The sequence below is a fragment of the Macrobrachium rosenbergii genome, chromosome 12, assembly GCF_040412425.1.
Source record: "Macrobrachium rosenbergii isolate ZJJX-2024 chromosome 12, ASM4041242v1, whole genome shotgun sequence".
NCBI classification, from domain to species: Eukaryota; Metazoa; Arthropoda; class Malacostraca; order Decapoda; family Palaemonidae; genus Macrobrachium; species Macrobrachium rosenbergii.
The window spans coordinates 86317182-86323393 of record NC_089752.1 but is presented as its reverse complement, the minus strand read 5'-3'; positions in this window follow the sequence as shown (position 1 = coordinate 86323393).

The window sequence follows — 6212 nt, the reverse complement described above, 5'->3', positions numbered from 1 at the left end:
GTCAGATACCCGCTGTATCTAACTGCAGGAAACCACCAACGTCAACATAACTGCCACCTTGGATTTACCTTTTCACAGGGCAGCATATAGTTTGTTAAAAGTATTTATATATATATTTATATAACGCTATATATATATATATATATATATATATATATATATATATATATATATATATATATATATATATATATATATAATATATATATATATATATATATATATATATATATATATATTATATATATATATATATATAATATATATATAAATATATAAATAAAAATATACATATATATATATATATTATATTATATATATATATATATATATATATATAAATATATATATATATATATATTATATATTTATATACATATATATATATATATATATATCTTTAAATATATATATATATATATATATATATATATATATATATATTCTAATGATGTAAAATATTTTACATATGTACGTTTCTGCAAATTTAATGTGTTTTATATAATTTTGATATATTTTCTTTTATATTTCTCATGTGTTGTGAAATGTAATAAGGTATTTTTGTAGTATGTATGTTTTATGCAATGTTTTATATTTTCTCTTGTGTTTGTCATGTATTGTCTGTGATAACTATGACAATAGTGTTTGTTGGAGATGCTAGGTGTCAGGTCTTTCAAGGATTGCTATGACTGTGTGATTTAGGACTAAACACATTTTGCTGTTAGGAATATGTTTGTACAGCTGGCTCTTGTGGATTCAGGTGTCCAGCTAGGGTACTAGTGAAGTTTACACAGCTGTCAGGTGTTCAACCAGAGCAATTTCCCTCCATTTTGAAAGGAAGTCCAAAAGGACTTAAGTTGTCAGCCAATAGGGAGATGAGGTGACCGCCCTAGATAATGTTTGTTGACCAGGGTGAGGGTATAAAAAGTTTATTTCTTTAGACACTTACGAGAAATGTGGGATGACAGGTTGGGATAAGCTGGTTCGCCTCTGTGTTTGTACAAGTTTGCATACAGGAAACCCTTGTCAATCAAGCAGATAAGAGGACAGGCTAAAAGAACCCTCTCTGACCCATAGAATAATTTCCTTACCTTTTTTCCCTCTTCAGGGGAAGAAACTATGTTTATTGCTTTCTTTCCCAGGGAAGATTTCCAGGGTGACCCCTTTCCAAAAATGCCTAACTACAACCCAGGTTTAATCTCATAGAAGATTTCTGGTAAACTGATCACTCCAGACTGATGCTCTGTAGAGGTTGGCCTCTCTCTCTCTCTCTCTCTCTCTCTCTCTCTCTCTAATCCCCTTCCAGGAAGAGAGTTAGATTTGTGGTCACTCTCCCAACCATATAATTTTTTTGGAAACTGTTAATAATATTTAATGCTCCCTTGGTAGGACCTAACATAAGAAAAGAGTGTTAGCATTGCAACAGGCCTTAGATAAAAGTGTATATTGCTGCAGCAAAAGAGTTGTGTAAAAGTGTTCAGAAACATGTATAAGGTAAAGTGTTTTTTTTTTTACTTATTTTTTACCTTGTGTTCTTGTGTTTACAATTTCATAGTTTTACCCAAACTTTTGTGTTGGTGATTTAACATTTGTTTAATTAGCACTTTGTATGGGCTGATACTTAAACATTGCGTACTTGATTTGATTTTCTTTTGTTAAGATTTCTTTTTCAAATCTGTTGTAAATCTTAATAGTTTGAATTTTGCTTAGTAACATAATTTATTGATAAGTTAAAGTTTTGTGGATTAATCTTGTTCCAGCATTAACTAAATCTTATGTTGTTTTCAAGTAATGGTAAATATTTTCAGATTGTGAATTCCAATTACAACTTTTGAAGTTAGAAATAAATTTTTATATTTAAAGTTTTAAAAGCACAGTGTTTCATTTTTGACCACCAGTGAATAGGGTTATTTGTGTATGCACAAGGTAAGTGATAAACATGTTTGGTTCTCCTTCAGATTTTTTTGAAGTGAATTAAAACTAGGGAAACAATTATAGTTGTATGATGGAGTGATGCCCTTTTTTATCTAGTATGTCTCAATACCTCACACATAACTTGATAAACTCAATTTGATTTTTGAAGTGATAAACAAGTTTTTAGGGATCACTGTTACATTTAGTGTTCAGTCACAATTTCGTTATTAGGTTCAGGTAATCTGTGAATACTTGATACACTTTTTGACTTATAAATATATATATATATATATATATATATAATATATATATATATATATATATATATATATATATATATATATATATATATATATATATATATATATATATATATATATATATATATATATATATATATATATATATATATATATATATATATATATATGTATGTATATGTACATATATATACATATATATATATATATATATATATATATATATATATATATATATATATAAAACGTATAACTAATTGTCGTTACTTTATGAATAAATTCTGGAACGTCACTGAATAAAAGGCAGGATACAGAACAAATAAACTTATAAACGAAAACTGCACATGTAATAATCTCAATGGAACTTATGTACATAGTTCTTACAAAAGAGGAGGCATTGGTGAAAATTCATCCGGCAACGAAAATGATGATAATGTGTCACCTACAAACAAAAACAGAGGGACAGACAGCAAGGCCATAACAGCAAAGTAAGGTATGTTTATGTTGATTGTGAACGGTTGTCGGTGATTTCCGGGACAAAGATTTCGTAATTGACTACAGTGGTAGTGGCATTGCATCGATACAAGGAAATTTTCAGAAATAAATGATGAAATTTATCGGCAACGCCATTTTCTTCATTGAATTATGCCTTTAATCGTGGAGAGAGAGAGAGAGAGAGAGAGAGAGAGAGAGAGAGAGAGAGAGAGAGGATAACTGTTTTCTTTGTATTGTTCTTTACCTTCCTTTGAACACTGGAAGTTATGTATTATAATACAAACCTAAAAATTTTAGCATTGATAATTCATAATGTTAGAGAATTCTGACAAAGCTATAAAAAGTACAATTAGCATACAAATCAATGAACGGAGACAATATTATTTACACATACGTATATAGTGCACATGCACATACACAGTATTTTTACACACACACACACACACATATATATATATATATATGTGTGTGTGTGTGTGTTTATGTGTGTGTGTGTGTTATGGGCCCATGCCCATCAAACATTCACAAGTCTCTTAAAATACAAATAAAGTCACTAACGACCAAGTCCACAATAGGTGGAATGGCCGCAACAGAGTGTACAGAGATGGAATCAAGGAGGATAAAGAAAAACCTAAAAAAAAACCTTAATATTTAATACAAACTTTTTGAAAAGAAATGACCACTGAGCCTCTTACAAAATACATTAAATAAAGACAAAAATCAACCACACACTGAAAACATTGGATAGCAAACACACTTACACCAAACTAAGACAGACTATGCAATTACACTTTAAAGAGAGGGCCTGAAAGTAATAGAATGTCAAAAAGTCAGAATAACCTAACTTATTACAGACTAAATATTTATAAAAAATAAATTGCTTCCCTTAAGTGAGCTCTAAACAGTGGTAGTGGCTAACACTGCCTTCAAATCACGGGTCGGGGGGAATGATGTATGATACCTTACCAAACGTAAGAGAGTCCTTGGCAAAATAACTGGCCAAGGGCGTAGACTGAAGAGAAATCACTTTAACGTCGCAAGACAATCAATGGACACGGCCGTCCGACAGGTAATCACACCTTACCAGTTGGCAGAGGGTCCTTGGCAAAATAACTGAACCAAGGGTGCAGTCTGAAGAATGAATCAATCTCCCCAAAGGAGCAACTGTGAAAGGCAGCATCGTAATCCAACTGAAGAAAAGGCAGATATAGTAATCCAGCGTTAATCCGTGAAAATAAAACAAGCTCATTGTAATTAAAACAATACAACAAGTCAGAAATGTCGGGGAGGAGGAAACAGGGTCATTACGTTCCAAAAAAAAAAAGTATTGCCAAAGTGACTTATTCAAAACAAATTAATTTATGTTAAATTTAACACATACTGACACCTCCTCACCCAACAAAAAAAATTTTTCCACAAGAAAATTTTTCCACAAATATATAAAAATGCTAATATCAAAAGCAAACATAGCAATTCAATCTATATGAAATAAAACAGGGACAATAAGAAAAATTAAAGTCTAATGACAAAACTCAAAAGTGATTAAAAATAACCTTATATCACATTGCCGGCAAAAATAGATTAGAGATAGTGGCAAAAAATTTTGTACCACTTTCAATACAGTCAATAGATATCAAATCTTAACCTAATACTAAGACTTAAAACTAATACAAGTAAATAATTTATAGTGACCACGCCAAAAATAACATCAGTATCAACATACGAAGAAATATGGTAATATCCTCATGAACTCACAAGTGGAGTGGTGGGCACAGGTTAGCAGAGCAGCAATGTTAACAAGACTAACCTATTATTAGACTAAACCTAGATAATCGACAACAAAAATCTAAATCAACCACAATGGGGCTAGTGTTACCTCAACCAAGGTCACCACTCATACACCAGCCCAAAGTGCCTAAAAAACGGCCGTGCTGTGCTACAGACCCGTGAGCCCGTGACTTGGCTAAATTATTCTGAAAACACAAATATCAGTCAAACAAAAATAAGGACCAAAACCTTAATAGATTAACCTTAACTTAGTCTAGGTCACCACTCATACACCAGCCCATAGCGCCTAAAAACGGCTGTGCTGTGCTACAGACCCGTGAGCCCGTGACCTATCTAAGCTATGTAAAGAAAGAATTAATGTGGACCATTGGCATAAACAAAGAACAGGGACATAACAGTATATGATTAATGATTTATAAAAACTAACCATCAATCACCAAAATAAAAAAAAAAAATAACACACTGTCCACATATCAATGATTTACTACACATTCAATATTGTGGCCCTTCACAACACTTTCCAGTAATGCCTCTTTTCACTCCAGAGAGCGTCCTTACTCAACACTACTTGTTTTTGCGACTCACTGAGTTTCAAAGAGCGTCTTTTCACTACACTTCACTCAGTTTTAGTGCCTCTACACTTCAGAGAGCGTCCTCACACTAAATGGGTTTGGGCCTTAAATACACACATCATTAATGGACATACACAAGACAATGGTAACACCTTAAAATTAACCTGAACATACACAAGACAATGGTAACACCTTAAAATTAACCTCCACCAACAACGCATACTAAAGTAAACAGAAATCAAAAGTACCCTTAACCACTCTTAATCAAAGATGACACCGAAGAAAAACCTGCAAATCACACATTTAACATCTTAATCTTAAATACTTAATCCTAAATTATTTCATAAACAAAACAAACACCTGACACAACATTATTACAACACACCTGGAAACAACACACCTGAAACCTGTACATTCGATAAATTTATAGGATTAATCAAATCAATTAATATAAATATATACAAAACAACTTTACAAATAATAATTAACGAAGAAAAAAAGGTTTTTCTCAAATCAACCTATCGATCAGTCACTGATGCGTGACAGCGCATCAGCGACAACATTACTTTTTGCCTGGAATGTGTGAAAAGCTAAAATTCCATTCCTGGAGCAGGAGGCTCCAACGCATCAGCCGTTGATTTTTATTCCTAAACCTGTTCAAGAAAATCAACGGATTATGATCCGTTAATATTTTAATCGGAGTCCCTGTAGAGGATAAATACACCTGAAAATGATTAACAGCTAAAATTAATCCCAAAGTCTCTTTCTCTACAGTCGAGTATTTCCGTTGTGCTGGGGATAACTTTTTGGAGAATAGGCAACAGGATGAGATACTCCATGAGCATCTTCCTGCAACAAAACTGCTCCAACCCCAACATCACTCGCATCAGTAGCAAGCGAAAAAGGAACGTCAAAATCAGGGGCTTTCAATATAGGGAAATTCATTAGGACCTGCTTTAATTTTTCAAAGGCATTTTGGGCATCATTAGTCCATACAAAAGTCACATTCTTACGTAATAAATTAGTCAGGGCTCAGCAATATCAGAAAAATTCTTAACAAATCTACGATAATACCCTACTAAACCAAGGAATTTTCTGACATCCCTGCGACACTTCGGTATTTCAATATGCCTAATAGAGTCTACGTTTGCCTGTTTTGGAGCCACTTTCCCAAATCCTACTT